The 26,977-nt window shown below is 36.9% G+C and overlaps 1 protein-coding gene and 1 non-coding gene across 2 annotated transcripts in view; both read left to right on the top strand.

Annotated features, from left to right (window-relative positions):
• ARHGAP24 (Rho GTPase activating protein 24) overlaps positions 1–26,977 on the top strand; it is a 463,746-nt gene that overhangs the window by 46,575 nt on the left and 390,194 nt on the right. The window lies entirely within an intron of this gene.
• On the top strand, positions 19,452–19,556 carry LOC124237697 (U6 spliceosomal RNA). Its single transcript, XR_006888084.1, has one exon. It is a non-coding gene; the product is annotated as a U6 spliceosomal RNA (small nuclear RNA).

Here is a 26,977-nt window from a genome sequence, read left to right as displayed (position 1 = left end):
GTCGGAGGACTTACTCAAGTTCAATTGGCCTGAAATTCTTTAGGTCACTCCTTCTTTGGCTTTTCATCATCATTTAGATATTTTAAATCCAGGTTTCTTAACCTTGGAATGATGACATTTTTGGTGAGGGCAGGGCTTTGTTGTAGGGGCCCACCTGTGCATTGTAGGATGTTTAGCAGCATCCCTGCCCTCTACCAGCTAGACACCAGTGGAAGTCCTTTCCCCAGTTGTGAAAATCAAAAACATCTCCAGCTACTGCCAACTGTCTCCTGGGGAGTGGAGAGGCGATCGCCCTTAATTAAGAACAACTGCTCTAAATAATGATTCACGGACACTAAAAAGGTGTAATTTTCCTGAGTTGTGTATCCAAAATATCCATTTGCTCAGAGTTCTCAACAATTTCAGTTTTGACTAACCTTCTTCAGGCCACAGATTTATCTCTTGGGGCTAGTTTATTAAAAGTATTTTCTTTCAAGTTATTTTACCGGCTTATTAATATTTTAGGTATCCCATTTGGAAGGTTTCTGCCAAGCAAAAGCTGATTTACCATCTGGTTGACTATGAAGCTAATTTCTTCATTTCTGTATTTAGCCAACGAATGTTATGCTATTTTTAAAAAATAATCCCTTTCTACTTTATTTTGTTTCTTTTGAGAGTTGGTTAACTCTATTCGTATTATATTCACAATGCCAAGGCCTAGAGTGGCATTCAATTAACATATGTTGAAATTATGAAAAAACGGACCTCACTCTTGTGTGTATCTGTGGTGAAAGAATTACCTTTCAATTGCTTTACAAAAGGAATCTGCTTCTTAATTAAAAAAAAAATATGAAGTGCCATATATTCCTGCAGGCCTACTTAGCAAGTTAACATTTTTTCAAGCTATTTTTCACTTTTATCAAAAAAGTAGGGGTCTAGTGAGTCTAAAAATAGTAAAAAAGCATTATATATGAAGCCAGTGAAGTTTTAACAAATGTATACTTCATTTTCTAAATAAATGAGAATCATGATAAGCTGCTCATTTGTCTTCACAATGCAGTACTACCTTATTATCAGAATGTCCCCTCTGTGGACATCTGGTCTGAACTGTTTCACTGTGATTTTTAACTTTTATAGGAGTGTCTTCTTCATCCCCTTCACTAGTCCAGCGGGCTTGTTACTTTGGAAGTCTCCAAGAACACAATGTGTCAGTTCTCTCTACTGTACATTTCTCAGACCCTCATTTTGCAGGGCAAAGATACTTGGAATGCATTTCTGGATTGTGATTTTCTGATAAGCACTCAAATAACACTTTATTGAGAAAATATAATATTGATATATTTAATACTGGCTTTACTAACTGTTCCATATGTAATATCTCTGTCCCCAAATAGATTGTAAGCTCTCTACATTAGAAATTATGTCTGACATTCTTTAACATTCCTTAGTATAAGAGTAGAGTCAGAAATCAGTCAGAAAATCCAGATTCTCTTCCTGAATGGTCTTATGTTATGTATTTAAGTATGCAAGGGTCCCTAGGAAACTCATTCTAAAGGCTGAGATAGAGAGTAGGCACTTAGCAAATTTTGTCCAAGGAAATAATTTATGAGTAAATGAATATTAGGCCTTAGGTTTTTTATTTACATAAGTGCAGGGGTTATTTTCCACAATGAAAGTGATATGGGGTTTTAAGAATAGCTTTTATGCAGTTTGGTAGTTTTCTATAATTTTCTAGAAACACGACTTACGTGGACCAGATGGTTGGCTTCTCTTTCTGTGTAAAACTGTCTTTCCTTTCTCAGGGCATATGTGTTAAGCATATCAATGGGCCCTGTGTGTCAACTCTTTGATCAAGGCCCGCGAGTCCAGCAGCTGGCCTGACCCAGAGGTTAAAAAATATAGGACCAAGAGAGGAAGATAAAATGAAGATTTCAGTGAAAGAAACGCACACCAAATTCTGGGAGATGCCGTTATTGTTGCTAAGATACGTTGATGGCATATTTTGTACACCACTCTGTCCCCAACACTTAGAACAGTGTCTGGAGCATAGGAAACTCTCAGTGAATATTTGTTTAGTGAATGAACAAATGAGTGATCCAGAAGCACCTGAGTTCTCTAAGCCCAGGACTTTGACGGACGTGGTGAGTGTGTTGCAGGGATGAGGAGCATGTTCCTGTCACAGGTGACCTTCCAGGTCTAACTAGTTTGCAGTTTCTCCAAACCTTTGTAATTTTAGGCTGGGATCATTGGAGGAAAACAGAAGCATCTCAGTACCTAGTATTTTATTATTGGCCTTGAAATTTATTTATGTTTTACTAAATCCTTAGTACAGGTATTTCAGCGATCTTTGCTTCAAATATAAGATAATAACTATCCTGAGTATGTTACTTTGCTTTTTCATAAAATACTCATATTCATGGTTTGTTTTTGTTCTCATAACAATCCTATAAAATGGATTTTTATTTCCTCTATTTAACAAGTGAAGAAACAAAAGCTAAGTAAACTGATTTGTATAGGATCACTTGTACAGGCTAAGAAGGGCCAGTCCTGGGACTTCACACCCAGGCTTCTTAGTTCAAAGTCGATCCTTTTCCGTAGCGTGCTGTACCAGTGACCAATTCCCATGGTTCTTTTTGTAATGAGCGTCTAGTAACTATAGAGTCCTAAGTCTTGCAGGGCTCGTTAGGATGTACTGTCTCTATAGTAATATTGCAAAGCGCAAATGTTTGCCAAGTTATAGTAGCAACTCAGGCATATGAAGTGATAATGGAGATGATGGATACCATTATTTTCAGGAATCAATTTTAAAGTCACAATATGAAATGAATTGTGATCCAAAAGTTTAGGATGATGTGGTAGGAGATCTCATTGGTTCCTATTTTGTCTCTTTGTGAGTAATAGCGTTTCACTTAGGGTCCTTGTGGGAAAATAAAATTCACCCTTGATGGTTAAAATGAAGAGACTTTAAGGGATGAATTCCTTATCAGGACAAAGAAAAAAGAATGATCCTATGGGAGTGAGGGCTGTGGATGGCACATGGAGAATAATTAACACAAATACTTATACTGAGCATTGTGTAATTAATTTTTGAAACATTGTCTGTATCTATAATCATGTCTGTCTGTATAATTTTCTTCAGTTAGAGAGTGTATGGTACAATTGGAGAATAAACTTGCTATTATAAAAACATCATTCTTTATATCTATAGTTTGACCCTATAGAATTTAGTCTAAGACTATATAATATTTAATACAAAATATAATGTTTTGTGATCTTGAAAGAGGGAACTACAAATACCATGATCACACCATAGACTTTCAGATATCAGTTAGCATCTGACGACGGTTCTTCCCAGCACCCTATTATTTTCCATGAGCCTCCAGCCGTTTCAGTCTTGCTGCGTGAGAACAAACTTTGTGCTATGACCACTCTAATCTTGTCACTGCTGGGAAGCCTCAACAAATCCTTAGTGTATAATGCTATTTTTATATTGTCCACTGCTTTCTGTCAGTGATGGAAAGCTTCTGAGTTCTTGAGTTCGTTCTAGTCACTGATCAGTGGCAGCTCTCAATAGGCAAAAGCCAATTCTGTCAACAAAAGGCACTGACTTGGAAGAGGAAACCTCTCTGTTAGGACCATGGGGGTGACGCCTGCAACAAAGTCACTTTCAAGGACATGGCTGTGTGTTTTGCTTTCTATATGTGAGAGGTTCTAAAAGCCTAAACAAAATGTTCTACGACAGTCTGAGATAAAATGTATAGTGTTTAGTGGAGAGTTTAAAAAGTAGCTGCTAGTTAGATTTGTATGTGGGTTTATAGTATTAATTCTCAAGTGAAGTGTTTCCTCTTAATCAAAAAACCTCCGTATAAACTTTGGGGCGCCATCTTGAGGGAGGGGACATTTTTATCCTTTTCTTGTTGTTAATTTTGTCCATAAAGAAATTTCCTAGTTTCTAAGATAAGTAAGTATATTTTAGTGAAATACATTTGATATTTTTCCTACATTTTCCTTTTAATTATTTTTACTTTTGGCCTTAAATTAATTTTATTTGGACAATCAAGTTGCGTTGTATTCAGAGACTGTTTTATTTTATATGCATTCAGGAATCAAAGTATGAATGAGAATATTCTCTAAAATGAACTCTTTCCTGTTCCTCACCTTTGGGCATGTAGTTTGCAGTACTTACTAAGCTTCATAGGGTAAAGCATTCTACATCATTTACCGCATAGGGGAAGGGGTAGCCACCTTCATGACTGGGGTAGAATGTGCTGTTGGATTCTAGGGTGCTGCTTATATAATCTGAAAGACATCTCTCAGCCTCTGTCTCAATTGTCACATACAAAAAAATAAAGATGATGTCATTAGCAAATTTTGTGTTATTGTGAATATGATTATTATATGATTGTAAACATTATTGTAAATATCAAATCAGTGTACATTCAACTGGAATAAAACTCCATTAAATATACTAGAAGCATGGTGGTAATCTCTAATTTAAAATCTTAGAAAGATTTAAACTAAGTAACTAGCCTATGTTAAGTTGTTCTCTTCCAAGGAGACAGAGAGTGTATAGGAACTTTATAATTTTTGTTAAGACTCTTTTTCTCAATACAACACTGAGCTTGGCTGAACGTGTACACGAGAGCTTAGTCCTTAGGGAATGAGAAATCTGCAAGTCTTGGACAAGGGAATAAGTGAGTGGAATGAAGCAGTTTCGGCTGCTTCACTTGGGGAAGTATGTCAAGCAGCCAAAACTAGAATGGATGCTATCGCAGAGGAGATATAGATATATAGATATGGATATAGATACAGGTATGGGTATAAGTATAGGTATGGGTATTGATATAGACATAGATTAGGTATAGAAATAGAAATAGAAAGCATTACCAGTAAGGAAAGACAAATTTGGTGGGAGTTGAAAAACACACCATGGAAAAGAAGAAAAGTCAGGAATTGTGTCTTCTATTCATTTGGCTCTCGATATGCCCTGTTTTATACAAATCACAAAATAATCAGCAAGTTTGGCTTTTGTAAATAACTTCCTTAAGTTATGAATAATTAATAGCTTAATGTTACGAATAATTTGTAATTATAAATAAGTTCACAGGGCTGGAAAGTGGCTGGCCTGGTATTCTCACGCAGATGAATGGCTGCATGAGCTGTCTGTTGGATGGCTAAAGTCCACCCTCCTGCCACCTCCTCTAGCAGAAGGATGTGATTGGGGACGACAAAAGGAGCCTGTGTGGTGACAGATCTGCCTGGTTATAGCTAGAGGGTGTTGGCCTATTGGCTGGGAGAGAAGGAAGTTGGAGAAAACTAAGAGGGATGGAAATATGTGAGGGTTAGAAGGAGGGTGGTAGGTAAAATTAGTGAAGAGTCCTAGAACCCAGGATCAGCTGAGTGAAATAGAAAGTGTGGTAGCTAGTCCTCACATTGTCCTAGTACTCAGCTATGCGTAAGATTATTTGCACAAAGCCTCGGGTTGCCAATTTCAGACACGTGACATGAGTGGGATCATTCCTTTTGATCACGAAATCACTAGTGGTAGCCTCAGCATAGTAGGTGAAAGTAACTGAATAAGGGGACCCTGATTCTTCTCCCTTCAGTTCAAAACATATCTAACTAAGATCAGCTGGGCTTCCGTTGGCCATGTTTACAAGTCAAAGACAATAACCTCCCTAAAGCTGTGTATTTAATTAAGTGGATCTGAATGTCTCCCAAGACAAGGAGTTGAAGTGTGTGGGGGACACACACAGTCTAACTCAGACTCCAAGTATGTTATTTCCTTGAGCTCAATTGCAAAATATGGTTGTAAAATGCCTCAAAGTTAGACATTGATAGATTTTCCATATAATCTTTAGAGGCGCAAATATGCCGTTATTTGTGGAGCTCCATTTATTTCCTTATAGCTTGTGTGTGTGTGTGTGCGCGTGTGTGTATGTAAGATTGGCCCTGAGCTAATATCTGTTGCCAATCCTCCTCCTTTTGCTTGAGGAAGATTGTTGCTGAGCTAACATCTGTGCCAACCTTCCTCTGTTTTATGTGGGATGCTGCCACAGTGTGGCCTGATGAGTGGTTCTAGGTCTGCGCCCAGGATCCGAACCTGCGAACCCCAGGCTGCCAAAGCAGAGCACTTGAGCTTAACCACTATGCCACTGGGCTGGCCCCTCATTATGACTTAATAGATGGTAACACCTTTTTTGTTAAAGAGAAGGAAGTGAAAAAAAAGGCTGCAGTAAAAGAAAATCATTGAATTCAAAATGATTCCTCACTATTGCAAGTTAGACACGAAGTATTCTGCTTATTGTGAAGAACACATATTCAACTCTATAAATATAATACCACTAGTTGAAATGTGAGAATCTAATATATGGTAAATACTTAAGAATGTAGAAGTTGGCAATTACCATGTTATTGGTAGCACACAAATGAATGAAAGTTAGGAAGGGCTCAGAGGAGATTTGGAGACAGAGATGAGTCCCTGATTACCTCATTTGACAATCCTAGTGATGATTAAAACAAAGGAACCCATAAAAGCTCGGAAAAGGGATGTGATTTCGTTATAGTGAGTAGTCAGTTCCAAAGCAAAATGTTGTCACATCTGAATCACAGAGCTCTTCTTATTGTCCATCAAATTCTTTATAACCTCCTTTCTCTGCCCGCCTCCCTCCAAGAAGAGACTAAGACAGAGTTTACAAAAGCTTCTATGACCTGGTTTATTGACTGTCTGTCTATGCATATGTCTCCTAGTCCCTCATGCAGTTTAAAAAAAACCTGTATCCCTCAATTATGGCTTTATTTCTCTATTTTCTTTACAGCTGATTTTCTTGGAAGAGTAAACTTGATAGTCCATACTCACTGTCCCCATTTTTTCCATTTCCCTTTCAGTCTGTTTCTGTCTCTCTGAAACTTTGTTTAAATCCTCTAGTCACCTCCAATCTCCAAACTTGGGGGCCCCTCTTCAGTTTCTCACCTACGTAGCCTTGGTGCTTCTCTCTGTACATCACTCACTCTTGTAGTGATTTTCTCTTTGACTTCCTTCATACTTTTGCCCTAAATACTGACTGTTCCTTAGCTGTCTCTTCCCTGCCTTCTCCCATCTCTCACCTCTGGAATGTTGAAAACAATGAAGGGCTGTCTTTTCAGCCTTCCCAGTTGGTGATCGCTGGTGTCTCATGGTGTTAATCGTAACATGTTTGCCATGACTTAGTTGACATTTCTAGTGTTCACTGTTTGCCTGTGTTCCATTCATTCAACAAATTTGACAACAGTATTTATTGACTACCTCTTATATGCCAGGCACTATTTCCATTGAAGCGATACAATCATGAACCTTCCTCCCACACAAAGAAAGACACGGTGATTACTCCCAGAGAGCTTAAAGTCTACTCAGGTGACTAGATGTAAAGAACCGCACAAATAAATATAAAATCATATTTGTGGCAAGTGCCACATAGGAGAGAGAGATGGTGCTATAAACACTTAAAACTTTCTTATTAGGGAGATTGGCAAATGCTTCCCTAAGGAAGTTCATGTTCAGTCTTCAGTTATTTGGATAAATACTTGAGGATCACTGCATCATCTATAAATTGTTTCCAGATGACCCGGGCCTTGTTCGGGAGTGTAGTTGCCATATCCTGATGGCTGAGGTGCCCAGGAGTCCAATCTCTAGATGGGTGGGTTTTCAATATTTCCATCCCTAGTACAGGAACCCTATACTATGTCTCTAGCATAGGGTATGAAGATACATCAGATAATACGCTACGTTTTATTTTTGCTCTGCACCTTCAACACGCATACCGTATAGGCCATACATACATACCAAGTACAGATGGCATATGTGTTAATGATGGACACTTTTTCTCTAGATTAGATATAATTTAACATCATTGAAAATATACTGGTATAGTGATTATCTTGAATAGTCCCTCATATTTTGTTTTCAAGTCTGTTCCAAATACCTTTGTATTACGTATTCAAATTCTGATCAGCAGGTCTACCTAATAATAATAATAGATTACTGTTTTAGTGATTTCACTTGTAAACAAAAGGTGTGGAGGCTTTTGATCAAAAAGGAAATTTAGTGTTCAGATGCCAAAAATTATAGCTATTTTGCTAAATAAGTAATAGTAACTATGACAATAGATAGATAAATTTTGTGAATTTAAATTAACTACTGATCTTGAAGAAAGATGAGGAAGAGTGAGGAAGAAGTGCCTTTTGATAAAACTATCAATGATAAATTACCATTAATGTGTTAACTTGGCTGATGTGATTTGAAGGATAGTGCCTTTTTGTAACTTAAAACACATACACAGTGAGGTGTGTGTTTGTGAATATCTATAAGTTTGTAATAAGAAGAGCATAGCTCATGAACATTTCAGATCATAGGTAATTTTATACAACCAAAAATCAAATATCAATATTATCAAAAATCAATATTTAAAGCCACAAGAATTTACTCTATTCCTATTATGGACAATATGAGTTGAGGGCCGTGGTATTCCAAGCACATTTTGTGAGATAGAGCCTCATTACTTTTTCCAATTTACTCAAAGAAAAATTAATCCAGAGAAGGAAAGTCATCTTTACTGAAGTATATGCTATGTTGGATACTCTATATTCTGCTGTTCTTTTTTTTCAGTTTCTTTATCATTTACATTTCAATCATTGGACAAGCACATGTTGAGTACCCACTTCCTGTTCAATTCTGGGCTATGCCTGACGGGCTTATAAGACACAATCCTTGACCTTGAGAAGTTTTCCATCTGGTTGGTAAGATAAGGATCAAGCCTAAGACACAATTAGAGAAAAGCACATTGACTATTGATGCAGGATCTCTCCTCTTGGGCCCAGCCATTCGTACTCCAACATTTTTTTTCCTCTTTTCATTATTGACTCTAGTCCAGGGCAGAAGGTATCTATTTTGAGCAATGGAAATATAGGACTTCTCTGTGAAAGAACGTGAGCAAAAAACAATTTAACTGTAAAAATCCATATAGATCTGAGAGATTCCTCTAGGGAAAAATACATTTCTAAATGTTGACAGTATTCTAGGGTTGGCTGGGTTCTAACAGCTAGAAAAAGTATTGCTTATTTGCGTTTTTAAATACTTCTTTTGCCCATGTTTACCTGTGGCATCTACAATTGCAGAACACTTTCTTCAGGATTATCACTAACCCTCGGAGTCACTAAGTATGTTTTGCTGCAAACTGCGATGCTGTCTGGTCATTAGGAGCCAGCATATTACTGAAGGAAAATATTTTAATTGTTGAACTTGTACCCCTAGAGATTGATTTACATTTTGGGAATTGAGAAGCTTAAAAATAGTCATTCAAATGTAATCAAAGAAAGCATAGCTTGCGATGTGTACATTTGTATTTTGGTGTCACTGTTGTCCCCACTGAGTTTTGATGGATAGGTACTTCTTTAAAGGTACAGATATGTGTACAGATCTGAAAGGTGACTTGATAATTTAGGGAAGATACACACTTGGGGAATAAATTTAGCCATCTAAGCAAAAACTAAAAACAAAAAAAAAAACCCCAAAACAATAATTCATGCTGCAATGGGAAAAGCAATTTATGTTTTGTCCTGGTGACCGTTAAAAATTGAGGGGGAAAAAGCCCAATAACATTCTGGCAGGTTTGTCCTTTCTAAGAATTCGAGGTATAATGTGTGCTAGGAAACAGAGGTACTCTAGACACTAAGATCTGAAATGTTTACTCAACTGTTTTATTATCACGGCTCAAGAAAGAAAGCAGAAAATTGGTCTCTCTTTTGTGCAAATAAACTTGTCTATAAAATACTATTAAAGGAACAATGTATTTTGAGTACTCTGTGTTCGATGTTGATTATTTCCATTTTAGTATTTTTGACTCTATATTATGTTGAATCAGATGAAATTGCCATTCTTCCAGGTCAAAATCTATCAAATGTCAGCAATTTGGTGTGGGTCAACCTAATCAGGAAAATGAGGGACAGGTGATTGTATGTATGGTGTGTGATGTCAGTTCTATGATTTAATGTTTGAGGTCATATAGCCACGATGACTTAACAAACTCTTTCGAGAGCATGGTATAAGTACAGAAATGTGTGGACCAATTTAGTTATGGGAAATATTCAAATTCAATAATGTTTTATACCAGGCATCCAATAGCTTCTGAGCTTATAATGGAAAGTTGATTTTATTAAACATGATGAAGGACAAATATTGTAAATATTGGCATCTCAATTTAATTTGCGTTATTAATGACTTTTGGGTCTTGATGGCTTTTGCAAAGAGTTTTGCTTCCGCTTTCCCCAAATTATTGCTAATGAATATTTAACCCATACAGTCATTGAATTTGTAGATAATTAGAGGATGTGTAAATGGTAAACATATCACAGAATATGAAAGTTTACTTACAAAATAAGAAGATATCTACCCCTGAATATAAATCCTGGCACAGTCTCTTAATATCTGAACCGAAAATATTTGGCTTATCTATATAGCAAAGCTATAAGTATAAGACAATTTTTTTGTTAAGAATGAAGATAAAATCTTTTCCTGTATGTTCCATTGAGCAGATGTGGGAATTATTTTCCTTATTTCCAAGTTTTAGTTAGAAAAAATGAAGGATAACATGATAATATGTAAGAATGAGACAAATTTTTTCTTACAATTTAATATATACTAAGATGACAAACCATTTATAGCTTTATTTAGATCTACTGTCTTTTTCAAAGAATATTTTAATGTGAGTTAAGTAATTGAAAAAAATGGCCATCATCTATAAAATAAATTAGAAAAATCACACCAAAGTATATATTAAGAAGAAAGGGTTTGAAAATTCTCTTATAAATGGAAACTAAACCTGTAACTTTTGCTCTTTTAGGTTTTGCTAGCCTAAATTACTACCTAATACAGCCCAGATGTTTTCATTAAACTTAAATTGGTTAAGTGAAAGGAAAATCAGAAAAAGTCCTTGCAACTTTCAAATTTGAAATATTTTTCTACTGTCTTCATTCTGAAGATTTACTTGAAAAATACTGTTTCTAAAGTAGTTAACTAGGTTTATGATATGGAAAAGAATGTCTTTTCAAATAATCTTATTATGATTGGCAAAAATATTCATCTTTTTAACAACTCATCATGTTATTAAAACTAGTCTGCATCAAAATAATTTAGTATCTAGAGAATTTATTTTCTTAAATACAGATTTGTAATTGCTCCTTGATATTCACATGTATTGATATTTATAAACAAACACAATCATAAAATTTTTAGAAAATCTAATATAATGGCATTTCAAATCAACATAGGACAAACAAGAATATTTAGAGGTACATTTTAAACATTATTAATAATTCAATGCAACCAACCTTTCTGAGTACCTACTAAGAATATGCAGTTGGCTAATTTCTTCTCAGTAGTCAGCAAGATAGATGAATAAGACATAATCCTTGCCCTTGAGATGATAAAGATCTAGAAGTTATGATCAGCATGTTTTTATTTTTATATCAACTTTATTTGGGCATAATTTACATACCCAATATGTACATACATAATTTACATGCAACTTATATACACTTTTATGTGTACATTTTGAAGAGTTTGACAAATATATACATATACCCTTATAACCATCACCCTATGTAAAATATATAATATTCCCTTCACTCTGGAAATGCCACTTGTGATCCTTTATAGTCACCTCTGGCTTCAGACAATGACTGTTCTGATTTTTTTTCCCCACCATAGACTAGTTTTGCCTATTCCGGAAATGTTATATGAATGAAAACATATAGTTATTAGGAGACAGTTTTCCATGAGTCTTTCATGATTCTGTGTGTCCTATGAGCTGAGGTACTGACTACTTTTGTTCAGGACTATTTTTCCAAAGGTGTTTGTATAGTGAACAACCTTGGAAACTAGAGATAATGTCTTCCTCCCGAGAAAAGGGCAGATTTGTTATTGTGCAGTGTACTAAAGATAACGTGTCCCTCTGGGCAAAGCTCAGGTAGGCTTACTGCCTATTATAATAGATTCAGGTTTATGAAGCTTCCAGGTTCCTCTCCTGAACACAACCCCCTGTTTGTGCAGGTGTGATACTCTGGCTAATCCTATTGCTGTGTGTAATAAAGTCCTTTGTCTGTGACCGAGGAGTCTCATGTCTTCTGCCAGCATCCATGAGACTTAAAAGCTTGCATATTGAGTAAAATCTCAGATCCTTTACAGTTCTTGACAACAGTATGTGTTCTTTTGTGTCTGGTTCTTTTAGCTTAGCATAACACTTTTGAGAATTACCCATTAATAATTAGTTCCTTTTTATTGCTGAGTTGTACTAATTGCACAATTATATCACAGTTGGTTTATTTGTTTACTTGTTGATGCACATTTGTGTTGATAGCAGTCTAGAAGTTATGATCAGCACATTTTCTAAGTAGTAGTTATTATACCATGTAATCCAATAGAGATATTTATAAAATGCTATTGCAGTGCAGAAGAAGGGATAATTAATTATGCAAAAGAAAACTTCACAGATGAGTTGACATTTGAGCTGGACCTTGAAGAATGAGTCTCTACTCTTCTTGAGAGTATAGAATGCCTGATCTAGTACCCTATTAGAAATAAACCAGAGTTCTATTCAAATTTCTAGTCTTGGAATTTTATATATCTACTTCTATGTGTAAGAATTTTCTCTTTTCTTTCAAAAAGTTGTATGCTTCATTTGAAAGTGAGAGAGGTGACTCTTCTATTTCTAAGCATCCTCAAACTTCTATTTAACTCTTCCTTCACGTCATCAGCATCATCAGTCACTAGTGGCACTGTTAAGTTTTGAGGGATTAGTGAGGTGTGGCCCACCCTGCCCCATACTTAATAAATGAATGATAGTTAAGATGGCTTATTTGTGTTTTCCCAGTCTTATGTAGAGGATAAGTAAGAGCATCTTTAGGAATTGTTGCTATTTTTATTCCTTTGCAACCTACAGTCTGCAGAGTTGTTTGGCATCTACAGCTTCAAAGCCAGTTTTCTGAATCTCTGGTCTTCCCCCTAAGCAGAAAGCTGCCCTACTTTGTCCTTTTCTGATGTAAAAATCTTGAAGCAGCTGCTGCCTGGCCTGTGATCCAGCCTTCATCCTCTCAGTACTCTTGCAGGAGGCAAGTCCTGGTTCAGAAGGGTTTGTTGTTGACAAGAGATAGTTCCTTACATTTTGACTAATCATAATCCTTGAATCTTTGCCTTTTGTAATATTTGTGCTTTGAATAAAATGGTTCCCTTAAGAGACATTTCTTTGGGTCTAACTATATATCTAATGTTAAGGGGCCCCTCAAAGACATAAAATACTTGGTATAATTTTATAATTTATTAAAGAGATAAAAGTAGCATATGTGAAATAATTAATAGCTAATTATGTTACTGACAGTAAGTACGTTGTATTAATTGGTCATTGAGAGGCATATAGATAGTGATTGAGTGTAGAACCAATCTGCTTGATTTGACTTCTGGCTCTTTTCTTTACCAGCTGTGTGACCTTGCATGAGTTACTTGACTGCTTTGGACCTTCTGTAAAATGAGGATGATAATAATAGTATCTATTTCACAAGGTTATTATGAGGCTTATGTGAGTTAAAATTTATAAAATACTTATGACATTGCCTGGTGCATAGTAAGTAATATATGTCTTTGCTGCTGCTGCTGCTGCTGCTAATGCTAATGATTATTTTAGTTGAGGTAAGTTTCAAGAACGAAGAGGCAAGACTAAGTTCCGTGTGTTTGCGTTAAATTGATTACACAGGTTTGGATGCCCAACTGCTTCCTAGGATGCTTGTTGGGGAGTAATGAACAATAAATTGAAAGGTAAACTGGGTTAGATTATGACACCTTGAAAATGAGGCTAACTTTAAACATGATGTGCTATGCAGTCAGCAGCTGTTGAAGGTTCTGGACTATATAAAATACATGTTTGAGAATTATCCATCTGGCAGTCGCACAGAGAGAGGGGCCCTCAGAAGCATGAAACTGGGGATGAGAATGAAATCATCATCCAGATGTGAGGCAAAGGGGTGAGGGTGAGAGTGGAACAAAGCTGGTCAGGATAGAGGGAATGGAGAGAACAGAAAAAAGAATATCCTAGTTGTGGGAGCAGGAAGAATGTTATGATCAACTGTTAGTATAGCTGGGAAAGAGAAAATGGTGATTGAGTTGATCAATCAAATGATGATTATTTACCATTCCGTTAATGATAAAAATACTAACTGACCTTATAAAATTACAAGTTTCTGAATGGCTTCTGGATCTCAAAGCAAGCCAGAATTGTGTTTATTATAGTTTTGATGATGAGTATGATTATTTTTTCTAATTAATTGGAAATTGGCCATCTGTTCATTGTATAAGAGACAATAATACGAGACTTCATATTTGATTAACCTGAGTGTTCCTTTTCATACCCATGTTGGAAAGCAGAATTTTTCTACGATCTTTACACTTTATTTTTCTTTTCACTCTAATACTTTAATTTAAGCTGTGTGAATACTTGGACTTTTATAAGTGACCCTTCATGTAACGTCTCGAAATCCTAATGTAGCTCTATGAAAAGTAAATACATGTTAGAATATTTCCCCAATGGCCTGTTAATTTTGTTTTATACATTTTTATCAGAATGTTAAGCTACAATGTAATAAGTATTTAAGCGCCTACTCTTTGTTCTATTATTACTTGATTCATTCCTCCGTTTGGGGGGGATACTAGTAAGTATAAGATGATGATGTAAGTATGAAGCAATGTAACTCAGTGGGAAAAAAACCCTTCAAGATCCAGAGTGAAAAAATATGTGCTCAGATCCTTGCTGCGTTTATGGTTTGAGCAAATCGCTTTAGCCTCTTGGATGGTATATACAGCAGGGACATCAGCTCTACTTTTTAAGGATTTTGTCAGGATTATATGGAATTATATGGAATTCAGATTATATGGAATTTATGAGAAGTCCTACATATAAATATTGGTGATTATTATTTTTTGCAAGATAATGTGTCAGACATGTTAAAATACGATGGATTCCAAATCTTAACTGTTGCCATAACTCCCTGTCTTCTGCTCTCTCAGATAATTCCATTGCCATTTAAAAGTACCCTTGCTTAACAGTTGTTCAACTTTATTTTTCCCTCAATCCAGATCTTATGAAAGGTGAGCTTGAGATTTGCGTAAGTAATTTTCCAGCATCTAGGGAGGCCTAACTGAGCTAAACAGGTGACTACAGACATTGGCACCTGGACTGAGGAAACACGTGTTAGTCATGCTGTAATGAAATTTTTAGGACTTATAATTTTGTACTTTTCCAACTAAAACGACACAGTGCTCTATAATTTCTTTTTGTTAAAGGCAAAAGGGAATTTGTCACTTTCACTGCTAATTTTTTCTTCATGAAGGACCAAGCTCGTGAGCCTTATTTTTTCCCTCTGGGTTCCAAATACCAAATGTGCCGCAGCATGGCCGGCTTTTATTTGCTGGCCTCTGTGAAGGGTGAACTAGCGGCAGCTTCTGAGCTTTTTCACCTGGCAGCTTTCAAGCTGCTGAAGGGGAAAGAGCTGCAAGTCCATGTGGCAAAAGGTTCAATGGAACGGTCTGCCAAGTCTTAGTATTTTAAAAGTAAAACTCAAAACTAAATATATGTGTATAAATATCAATATCGAGATTATATTAGTGATAGATCTGGAAAAATGAGGCACGACTTATATATGTGTATATGTATACACACACACAGACATCTCTCCAGGTATTAGAATTTGGTGTAAAGAATAAATAGTTTTATGACTCACATGACTTTTTCTCGTGGAATATTTGAAGTCATGGGCTATTCTATGCTAGGGTTTATTTTTAGGTAATAGTCGAGAGGCAACGTAGAGAAGTGATTAAGAACACAGTCTCTGACATCTCTACTGCTAGTCTCAAACCACTGGATACATTCTTGTCTTTCCATTTCCATATTTTTTAACTTTCTTTTTCAACAGTGAGAAACCTAGCTTCCCATTGTGTTCAACATATATATTAATTTGCTCACCTGGGAACACACTGAAGGTAATTTCAGAATTGCTAACTCATACCACTGCAAAAAAGCAAGCTTACTAACTAGAATTCAATATTTTTCACAATCTTTTGGAGTGAAATTTATTAGAACAACATAATTTGTGCACAAATCTGAAGGGTACAGTTCATGAGTTTGGACACATGTCTATGCCCATGTAACTCAAGGCATTTCCATCACCTTGGAAAGTCCCCTGTGCCCTTTGCCAGTCAATATCCACCCCCGCAAGAGTGGCCATTTTTCTGATTTCTATCCCCAAAGATTGGTTTGGCCTATTCTAGAACTTCATATGAATGGAATCCTGGAGTGTATAATCTTGCATCTGGCTTCTTTTACTCATTATAATGACTGTGGAATTCATCTGTGTTGTTATGTATATGTATAGTTTATTTCTTGTTATTGCTGAGGAGTATTTCACTGTAGGTTATGCCACAACTTGTTTACCTGTTCACTTGTTGATGGGCATCATTTGAGTTATTTCCACTTGGGGCTAATATAGATAAAACGACTATGAACATTTCTGTACAATTAATTTTGTGAACATATGGATTACATTTCTCTTGGTTAAACATGTACAATTGAGACTGCTAAGTCATAGGTAGGGGTATGCTTAATTTTATAAGAAATTGCCAAACCCTTTTTTTTTTTGGTGAGGAAGATTAGCCCTCGTCTAACATCTGTTACCGATCTTCCTCTTTCTGCCTGAGGAAGATTGTTGCTGAGCTAACGTCTGTGCTAATCTTCCTCTATTTTGTAAATGGGACGCCACTACGGCATGGCCTGACGAGCAGTGCTAGGTTCATGCCAGGGATCCGAGCCCAGAAACCCTGGGCTGCCGAAGAGGAGTGCGTGAACTTAACCACTATGCCACTGGGCCAGCCCCATAAATTGCCAAATCTTTTATCAAAGTGGTTATACCATTTATGCTTTCACCAACAATGTATGAAAATTCTGGTTGCTCCATATCCTCGTCAACGTTTGGTGTTGTCAGTCTGTTTTTAAATTTTAGCATTCAAACGTTTGTGTAATGGGGTCTCATTGTGACTGATATACATTTCTCTGACATCTAATGATGCTGGGACTTCTTCATGAGATTATTGGATATTTGTATATCTTCTTTCGTGAAGCATCCAATTTTTTTTTCCCATTTTCTAAGTTAGTTTTTGTGTTTTTTTGTCTTTTTGTTATTGAGTCGTAGGAATCCTTTGTATATTGTGGATGCAGGTCTTTTGGCAGATATATGTTTTGCAAATACTTTCTGATAGCCTGTGGCTTTTCCTTAATGATATCTTTGGATGAGCAGAAGTTTTTACTTTTTATAAAGTCTAAATTATTAATTTTTATGGTTATTACTTTATCTCTTTTAAAAAATCACTTTCTTCCCCCAGGTTGTGATTTATTCTCCTCTGTTTTCTTCTAGAAGTTTTAGCTTTTACATTTAGGTCTAATACCCATCTTGGATTTATTTTTGTGTCTGATGTAAGATAGGGGGAACTCTATGCATTATAAACCTAGATTTTTATTATTTTAAAGAAAATTTTCCCAGAAATATTTTCATTAAATATCGTTCCATTGTATTAATAAAGACTCTTTTGAGTAGCAAGTGATTAAAACCAACTCCAACTAAATTAAGTAAATTGGAATTTATTTGCTGGAAGGATAATACATATCTTGCAGGATCAAAGGAAGATACGCGAAGGCCAGGACTTCAGGAGCTTTCACTAGGCTGGATATTCCAGGTCTCTATCCATTCTTCTCTCACATCTGCTTGCCTCTGCGTAGCTTCATTTTGCAGACAGCTGTCTTCTCTGGGGCAGGGGAGGTGAAAGCTGTCAGCCACAGATGCCTGTCTTTCTAGTGTCTCGATAGCTGTCCTAAGGAAGGACTCCATTTGGTACTGCTTCAGTCAAGTGCCCACTCCCTGGGCCCGTCCTGTTGCTAGGGAGCTCAGGACATGTGTCAATCAAGTCCAGGCCCACCCTGTGGCAGTGGGACGGTGCTACCAACTGAAACACTATGGCGTGAGGAAGAGAGGGCTCCCCAAAGATAGAGGTTTCTGGACAGTCCACATAACATAGGTCCCACCAAACTTGCTATTTTCTTAAAGTGGCTTTTTATGTATAGAATTTATTTATCTTTCACTGAACTGCTAATTAAATATATTCAGGTATAGTAAAGCTAGGTTTCTCTTCAGCTTATCTAAAACTAAAGTGTGAATTTAAAATTAGATATTTTGGAGAACTAAAATGTGTTCAAATTATATGAGAATAATGACACCTCATCAAAGATCAAAGTTTAACACATCAAAGCCCTTCATAACGTGAATGATGCTGAGTAAAGTGGAATAGCACTCAGATTTTTTTTCGCTTTGACATCTCCCACTTTTCCTATAATTCTAATTTAAAAATTGTGTTGTCAGTACCTTAATACAATAAACCATTGGGAGACCAATTGTGGTTCAGCGATTAAGACGAGATTTACATACTTAGAGTGCCTAGTAATTTTCCAGAGCTTATAAAGAAAGGCTGATGATCTTCAACCCACAGGATTAACTGACGAAGAAGCAGTCCTTGTTGGAAATCATTAAGTACCTTAAGGCTTGCATTTGAAGGAGAAACCCTGAGAGTTCATTGTAGACAAATGACTGTCTCAGCCAAAGTTACCTACTTGTAAAGTATTTTCTTTGAAGTGTGGTTGAATTAAAAGCTGGCCCCACAGAAAGCCTTGAAATGATAATGTAATTGACAAAATGTCTGATTTTCCTGGGTTGGACTCACTGAAGGAATCTGACATTAAAAGTATTCTTTCAGACAAGCTTTTATCTAAGCTTAAAAATATGACCATCAGTGGACAGAGATGGAGGAACTCTATAAATGGTAGGTCCAGGGGTTATTTCCCTATTGTGAGAGGAGGACTCAGCTGGGAACACTCTCCCCACCTAAGCCTGACTGTTTTTCTCACCTTTCTACTTACTTCAGCCTCACTCTGCCCACTCTTCCCATTGTGTACAAAAGGTCTTCTTCATTGCTGCCATTGTTCCCCCATCCTTCGGATATTATAATCCCCTTACTTTTCAGGTTTAAGTGTGGCAAACCTCTTTTCTTTGTTCCTTGAAACAGCTTTTCAAAACTGTGTTTTACTAATGCTATGAGTGAAGGAAGAGAGAGACACACAAAAGCTTAAACATTGAGGTGTTTATAAAATCAGCTTTCTGATCCTATTTTTCAGGGTCTCATCATAGATTGGATTAATTAATATAAAGTAAGGGACATCCAACTCCTGTATCCTTTTCCCTGCTTCAGATCTGCTTTCTTTGTTCTTTGTGGCCATGTGATGCAATGATAGTTGTCGTCTTAGAGCTCTCAGCAAGCTATTAGTTCTTTCCATTAAGAAAAGTTCACTTTCATGCTTGGTTCGGCAGCACATGTACTAAAATTGGAAAATTACAGAAGATTAGTGTGGCTCCTGCATCAGGATGACATGCAAATTCGTGAAGCATTCTATATTTTCATACATAATGTATATAATGGACAGCATGGTGACTATAGTTAATAATACTGTGTTGAATGTTTGAAAGTAGCTAGGCCAGTGGGTCTTGGTAGTTCCCATTACAAGAAAAAAATTTTGTACCGAGGTATGGTGACAGATGTTAACCGGATTTATCGTGGTGATCATTTTGCAATATATGCAAATATCAAATCATTATGTCGTACACTTGAAACTAATATAATGTTGTGTCAATTATACTTCAGTAAAAAAAAAAAAAAGGAAAAAAATTGTGACTTTCTCTTCTCTTCCTATTTCAAATAGCCATCTCTCTTGGGGAGCACCTGAGTTTCTATTTTATGTTAGAGGAATACCTTCAGTTCCTGCTTTGTTTATAGAATCGAGGTAACAGAGTCCCTCTCTCCTTTTCATAGGTGATTGATTGATGGTGACTGTCTAGAGTGTTGTACTGGGAAGGCATCTGGGGATGAATCTAGGTTCCGCAGGATAGAGAACTGTGATTAATTAATAATGTCTGCCGTGAGTTTGAAGAGCAGTAGTACAATTACCATGTAGCTGTCATTTCTCTCTTAATCCCATCGCTGGTAAAGTATTTGTTTTGATTTGATTTTGTTTCTACTCAGGTTATCATCACTGGGAATTCTGAGGGTTCTTGTTTTTAACTTGTCCCTCAGATAGTGATGTGATGGTGGGGAACACATCTAAGTGTATATTAAAATACTTTTCTCCCTTTTGAATTAAAACCTCCTTAGGAGGGAGCAGTTCTCTCTACAAAGTGTGAGGTGTTAAACATGCAACAAAAACAAAGTGAATACTTAAATACTTTTTTTAGGTCGCTCATCCCATTAAGTCATTTTAATTTTTTGCCTAATGAATATGGAAATATTGAAGCTTAAAAGATAAAATGTAGATTGACATTCTTGATCCATCCCAACATATACACAATTTTCTATTATTGTCTATTCTCTGATGTTTTGGACAATTTAATTTCAAATGAATCAAGCTACAGGATATTTAGTGTTTCCTCAGGAAAATAACTGCACGTTTACAAAATTACTGCTGTTGAAGATCCCCCAGAGATGCTCTTCTGGTGACTATTTTAAACTGTATTCATGACTGTTGTACTTTATTCAATTCCCCTGTTAACTTCACACTTAAACACTTCAGTTTTAAGAAAAAATGTTTCTTTATTTTTAACCTGAATTATGATTAAGAGTAGCAACCAGTTAGACAAATGGGAGTTTTCTTTGCTCAGTAGTTTCTAAAGTTCTGTTTAGCTTTAAGCCACTAAAAGCTTAGAGGGTTAGATTTAGATGGAAGTCCTTGCATTGGTGTCCAATAACATCAAATGTTTTAGGAATGTTGCACTGTGCTCTGGGGAGCCATGAGGCCTATGGGGTCAATTCTAGTTGGCCCCAAAGGCTGACTGATGTGTTTGTTCGTTTATTAATTCCTTCATTCACTTACATTTATTCAACAAACCTTTGAGTATTCAGTATATGCTAATTAGTCTGGGCTGTTCCAGGGAGCCCATTTCCTCGGTGGGTTATGGTATGGAGAACTGAAAAGTTATAAGCATATGGCTCACATGTGATAAAGCTTATGTCCAGAGTGATATGGGAGCTCATGGATGGGGAAGGTCCAGATAGGGGATGACAGTGGCACCAGGGAAGCCTTTGTGGAGGAGCTGAAGGAGGAATAGAAGTTAACCGTGAAGTCCAGGCAATGAGAACAACCATGTGAAAACCCAAAGCCCTTTCAAGGTGCTTTAAGAAAGTCAGTTGCTTCTTGAAGACACATTTAGGCTCCTGGAATTTATCTTGGAGCTAAAACATCTCCACTAGATCCTCTGCAATATCAGATCTAAAGTGCTGATTCCCTTGTAGGCACCAGGTTTGATTCATTCTTCAAGTGAAGAGGTGGTGTGCTAGAAAGTGAGGGACAGAAAGTGAACTGTGTTTTGCCCATCCATTTTCTTTAGTTAGCACCTTACAACAAGGTATTAAGATTTAAATCTTTAATTTCTTATGCGTTGTTTTGTTGTTGTTGTTTTTTGCTGAAGAAGATTAACCATGAGCTAACGTCTGTGTCAATTTTCCTCTGCTGTATATGTGGGTTGCCACCACAGCATGGCTGATGAGTGGTGTAGGTCCCCACCCAGGATCCAAACCCAGGAACCTGGGCCACCAAACTTAACCACTGTGTGACAAGGCCAGCCCCTCTTATATGTTTTTTGTAAATGTACATAGTCTTACTCTGCTCTGGCTACTGTGACAAAATACCATAGACTGGGTAGCTTAAACAACAGATGCTTCTTGGAGATACACTTCTGGAGGCTGCAAGTCTGAGGTGAGGGTGCCAGCATGGCGGGGTTCTGCTGAGGCCCTCTTCCTACCTTGCAGATGGCCACCTTCTTGCTGTGCTCATATGGCCTTTATTTGATGCCTGCTTGGGGGAGAGAGAGGGAGGGAGGGAGAGAGAGAGAGAGAGAGAGATGGAGCCTGAAATTATTTAAATATTTAGAATATTAAAAGAGTTTTCAGTTCTACCTCGGGTCAACAATTACAGTTATTGAAGAAATGTTATGGCAAGTAAGAGAAATAAAAACAAACCTATAACTTCATAGATTGACTGTAATATACTGTGATCGAGTTGTTCAGTGAACATTGTATGGCGAAGCGTTTTTATTTTCTTTGCTTCATCGAAGAATGTCAGATCTGCAGGAATATACTTACATGTCTTCCAGTGGCATGGAACTGAGTATTTAAAAAATGAGAAAAGAATCTCAACAAACATTTTGCCTTTAAGGATTTTCTTTTCTGGGGAGAATGCACACACAATGTATATATACTCCTGTCTGTCATACACACACACACACACGCATATGCATACGCACATGTGCACACGCACACACAAACATATGCATACTAACATGTACATATGCTATCTCATTCCCTGTGTATGTTTTTGTTGTGTGAACCATTACCTAGAGAAAGGCTGTATGCTGGCATTTAGACATACAGCTCCATAAACGTACTACTGCCTGACCATCCAGCATGTTAGCAAAGCTGCAAAACAAAGTTTTGGTTCTTTTTTTTTAAATAAGAAAGGTTAGAATTCAGATAAATATTGGCTATCAGTAGTTATATATCGTGTACAGTGCAATCACATTCATTTTACAAAGGAGCTAGGTTCTAATGTCAACACAGAAGGTGACAATTGGATGTGAACAAAATTACTCTTGAAAGTCACATAAATCTTTCACAAATTGCAGTATTTTACCAACTCTGCCAGTTTTATTTTTGTTTTCTTCTCTAGCAATAGAACAGACCACTGTTCTTTGACTGAACAACTGGAGTAGTTTGTTTGTGTTGAGGGCTCATGTGGTGTGAATGCATGTGTACTCTGAAACTCTGGGATATCACATTTGCACAGCAAGCTAGTCACTCCCCCAGAGGCCGAGGGAACTGACACTGACTGTGAGAACACACCTCCCACTCGTCGTGGGAGCGTAAGTTCATGGACCGTAATGGAGGCATTGCGGTGAGAGTGCTTATGCTATGGAAGTTGTTCTCTCTCTATTTCTCTTCTCTTTCTCCCCAGCTCCCTCCTTCTTTGTTTCTCTTGTGTTTGCTGAACTTGTGTAGTCCTGTAGGTAAATTCAAACACATTGCAACTCTATGGCATATGGCATTCTATTTATACACATTTTGTTTATCTGTCTGCATGTTTAGGTATTCTTCATTGGAACAAAGTCACAAAAATAAATACCTATGTGTGTGGCTGTTTGAATTTTGGAAAATTCTGTTAGGAGCATGAATTTCATCTCTGATTGTACCATATGATACTGTTTGTTATGTTCCTAGCCCGTTTGCAAAAAAGAACCATATGAGTAGATGTACAAACCAGTTTCCACCCCTGGAAAATAATTCAAAGCTAGGAGTCCATCAAATGATGGGAACTTTTTAAACCTCGCATGGTACAGTACTCATCATTAAGAATTTTCTTAAGATTGATATGAAGATGCAAGTTACCTTCTCAATTCTATTTTTGTTTTAGTTTAGAGTGGCCATTTATTTATATTATTGTCATGTTGATTTGCTAAAAGCTTATGTTGATAGTTCTATTTTGTAACCTTGTGTATCACCCAGCTACCACGGCCTGACCATAGTGAAAATACTTTCCCAGTGGAGATTAAGCCATTCTTTGAGAATCTGAGTTAACTGTATTTTTCTTCATACTAAACCACAATTGATTGCATGTATTTCCTGTCATGGCTAAAAAGTGTAAGTTTTGAATGTTATATTTCTTCATACAGGGCAGTTTCAGGTTCATTTAAGTTTGATGATTTTGACGTGTTTAAGAAAATTTTCATGCTAATTGAAATCTCCTATGTCAAAGGAAAAAAGTTAAATTCTTAAGGTCTACTATCTTCTTTAAGGCATTAAATGCAATTTAAAATCTCTCCAAAATATTCTTTGTGGGAGTTCTATTTTGGTTGTTACCTAGCTTCATTCATTGATTCAGCAAATGTTTACTCAACATCTAGTAAGCACTTGTAAGGGCACCAGGTATACTGTGGTGAGGAAAAGCATGTCCTTGACCTCATGAAGCTTGTGGTCTCCTGGAGAGGTAATTGACAATAAACAGCTAACAAAATAGCAATTTAGAGAAGCATCAGCAAGACAGGACAGAGTTCAATGATTAAAAACAAGAGAGGAGCTAATTCACTGGGTGGTTAGTAAAGGCTTGTTGGAGGAGGTAAATTTTCAGCTGAAACTTAAAGGAGAGAAGGGGTCGGCCATGCAGAGAGCATGAGGCGGAGCATTCTAGGCAGAGATCAGCAAGTATCAAGACTCAAGGCACAAAGGAGCTTGAGTGTTTCCGGAACTGAAGTCGGCTGGTGTGGTTGCTTGCATCGGAGCTTTTAAGTATGTGTGTGTGTTGGTGTGAGGGGAACGAGGAGGAGGTGGCATGGGATTATGTTAGATCCGTAAACAGGTGCCAGGTGATTCAGAGCCTTATAGGCCGTGGTAAGACTCTAGATTTTAAAGTAAGTACAACTGACAGCCAATAAAAAAACTTGAATGTAGAGAATTATTTAAATTTTTAAAACCTCACTTTGGCTGCTTGTGGAGAATGAAATATGTGTGAGCTTATGCCCATGTGTTTGTGTTTGTGGTTAAAAATGGAGGCAGTGAGCCCAGTTGGAGGGCTATTAGAATGATCTAGTTAAGATAATGGTGGCTTGGATTATAGGCTTGTGTATGGATTTGAAATACTTTTTGGATATATAATCTTATGAATTTATTGGTGGATTTGATATTCAGGATGAGGGAGAGGCAGAAATTAAAGATGATCGCTTTTCTTTCTTTCCTTTTTACAAATGGGTGTCTCGTGGTGCCATTTACTAAGATCAGGTTTTGGGCAGGATCAGGTTTCGGAGGGAGCTCATGTTGACTTTTAGGTACCCAGCTCCAGACCTTTTCAAAATTGATTAATTCATCAAACAATGATGGAGCTTCACCATATGCCAGACATTATCCTAAGTATTGAAGATATCCTGTGTCCTGATGCTTATGGAATTACAGAGATGATAGATTTCAGAGTGCTAGAAGGGACCGCAGTTAGGAATGATCCAGTCCAGCATCTTCAGTTTAAAGGTGAAAGATAGAATTTGAACCATTTAATTTCTCCAGCAATATCAAGACTCCTCTATAAAGATCATGGTCATTTTAGTAAAACTTAATTTTACTCATCCAGCACTAGTTGTGGTATTATTTTCCCTTGGGGATAGGATACAATCTGTTTTCATTTCTGTTTTAATGAATTATTACAATTAGTATCATTTAAACACTTTCTGATGCATTCTGAAGTCATGACAACATAAGCATTATAGCGAGTAGTTCACTGGGCAACGCTGTCATTGGTTTCAGCCAGACTTACAAACAACGTATGCAAGAAGAATCATAAACCGTGTAATAATGTGCACACATTTTTTACTAAGGCATTAGTGGTAGACAAAAGGGAAATTGGGCTCTTGTATTTTTTATATTATTGATAGTAGGTTGCTAATTATCTTGAACATTTTAGAGGGGATTTTTCAGACTTAATAGAAAGCTTGAATATGAGAAGAAAGAAGAAAAGAGAGGGGCCCAGAAGGAATTTGTTGTGCGGTGAACTCTAGATTTGTGTGCGTGTGTGCCTGTGTGTGTGTGTGTGTGTATGCTGGAATGTTTATTTTAAGGTCTTATTCAACTTTATAAGTTAAGATATTTGGTCAAAGAATAAATAAGTGATGAAGAAATAGCAAATTTTGTAGTTTTGAACAATTTAAATGCCAGGAGGAAAAAAAAAGATTATTTACAGTAGTATAAATAAGCATACATTATCTAAATTATATTACAGCATTTATTGTTCATTTAGAGTGAAGTTTACTTGGCTCGTTATACTAGGTCAAGTACTGTGAAAGAAAAGAGATGAAAGTTCCTGCTCTAAGGGCATAACAAACTTGAAGCATCAGGCATGATCTGATCTGTGCACGAACATGCACACACACAGTGGGAGAAGGCTTCCTGCAGTAAGTGATTACTGTTAGGAGAATGCCCTATGGAGCAAAGGAAGTTTCAAGGCATTTTGTAGAGATGAGGGCTGTTAATTAGGAGGATGTTTCAATATAAGAAGGAAAAAGTGGATGTTGAATGAGACATGATAGTCAAGTGACTAACTTGAAGCTTAAAAGTAGTTGAAGGAGATGAAGATAAGAGCAAGGATGGAGATAGACTGGAATGCATGCCAATGGAAGAGACAAAACTACTGAGAAGATGTTGGAAATTATCAAAATAAGAAGTAATTAGTGGGGCCAGCCCCGTGGCGTGGTGGTGAAGTTCTTGCACTTTGCTTCAGTGGCCCAGGGTTTGCAGGTTCCGATCCCAGGCGCGGACCTAGCACCGCTCGTCATGCCACACTGTGGCAGCATCCCACATAAAATAAAGATTGGCACAGACGTTAGCCCAGCGACAACCTTCCTCAAGCAAAAAGATGAAGATTGGTAACAGATGTTAACTCATGGCCGATCTTCCTCACAAACACACACACACACACACACACACACAAAGAAGTAATTAGAAGCAAAGTTCTGCTTCATCCCTGCATCTGGAATGGCAGGACTAAATTAAAAGAAGCTAAAGATCCAGCCTTGGAAGGTTTGACCCTTTACCTTCAAGGAAGAAACGTAAATAACCCAGGGCTGATGGCTGAAACTTGATCAAATTTATAACTACGATTGTGTACATAAAAATTGATTGAAAAATTAGTGGTGACAATAAAGACAACAGAAAGACAGCTTGTCTTCTGGAATCAATCAGAAATATTAAAATAAGAGCTTTGTGCATGAATAAGCCAAAACAGGAATATTCTATGTT

The sequence above is a fragment of the Equus quagga genome, chromosome 3, assembly GCF_021613505.1.
Source record: "Equus quagga isolate Etosha38 chromosome 3, UCLA_HA_Equagga_1.0, whole genome shotgun sequence".
Lineage (NCBI taxonomy): Eukaryota > Metazoa > Chordata > Mammalia > Perissodactyla > Equidae > Equus > Equus quagga.
Note: the sequence above shows the minus strand (reverse complement) of the source record. Positions and strands in the feature narration are given on the sequence as shown.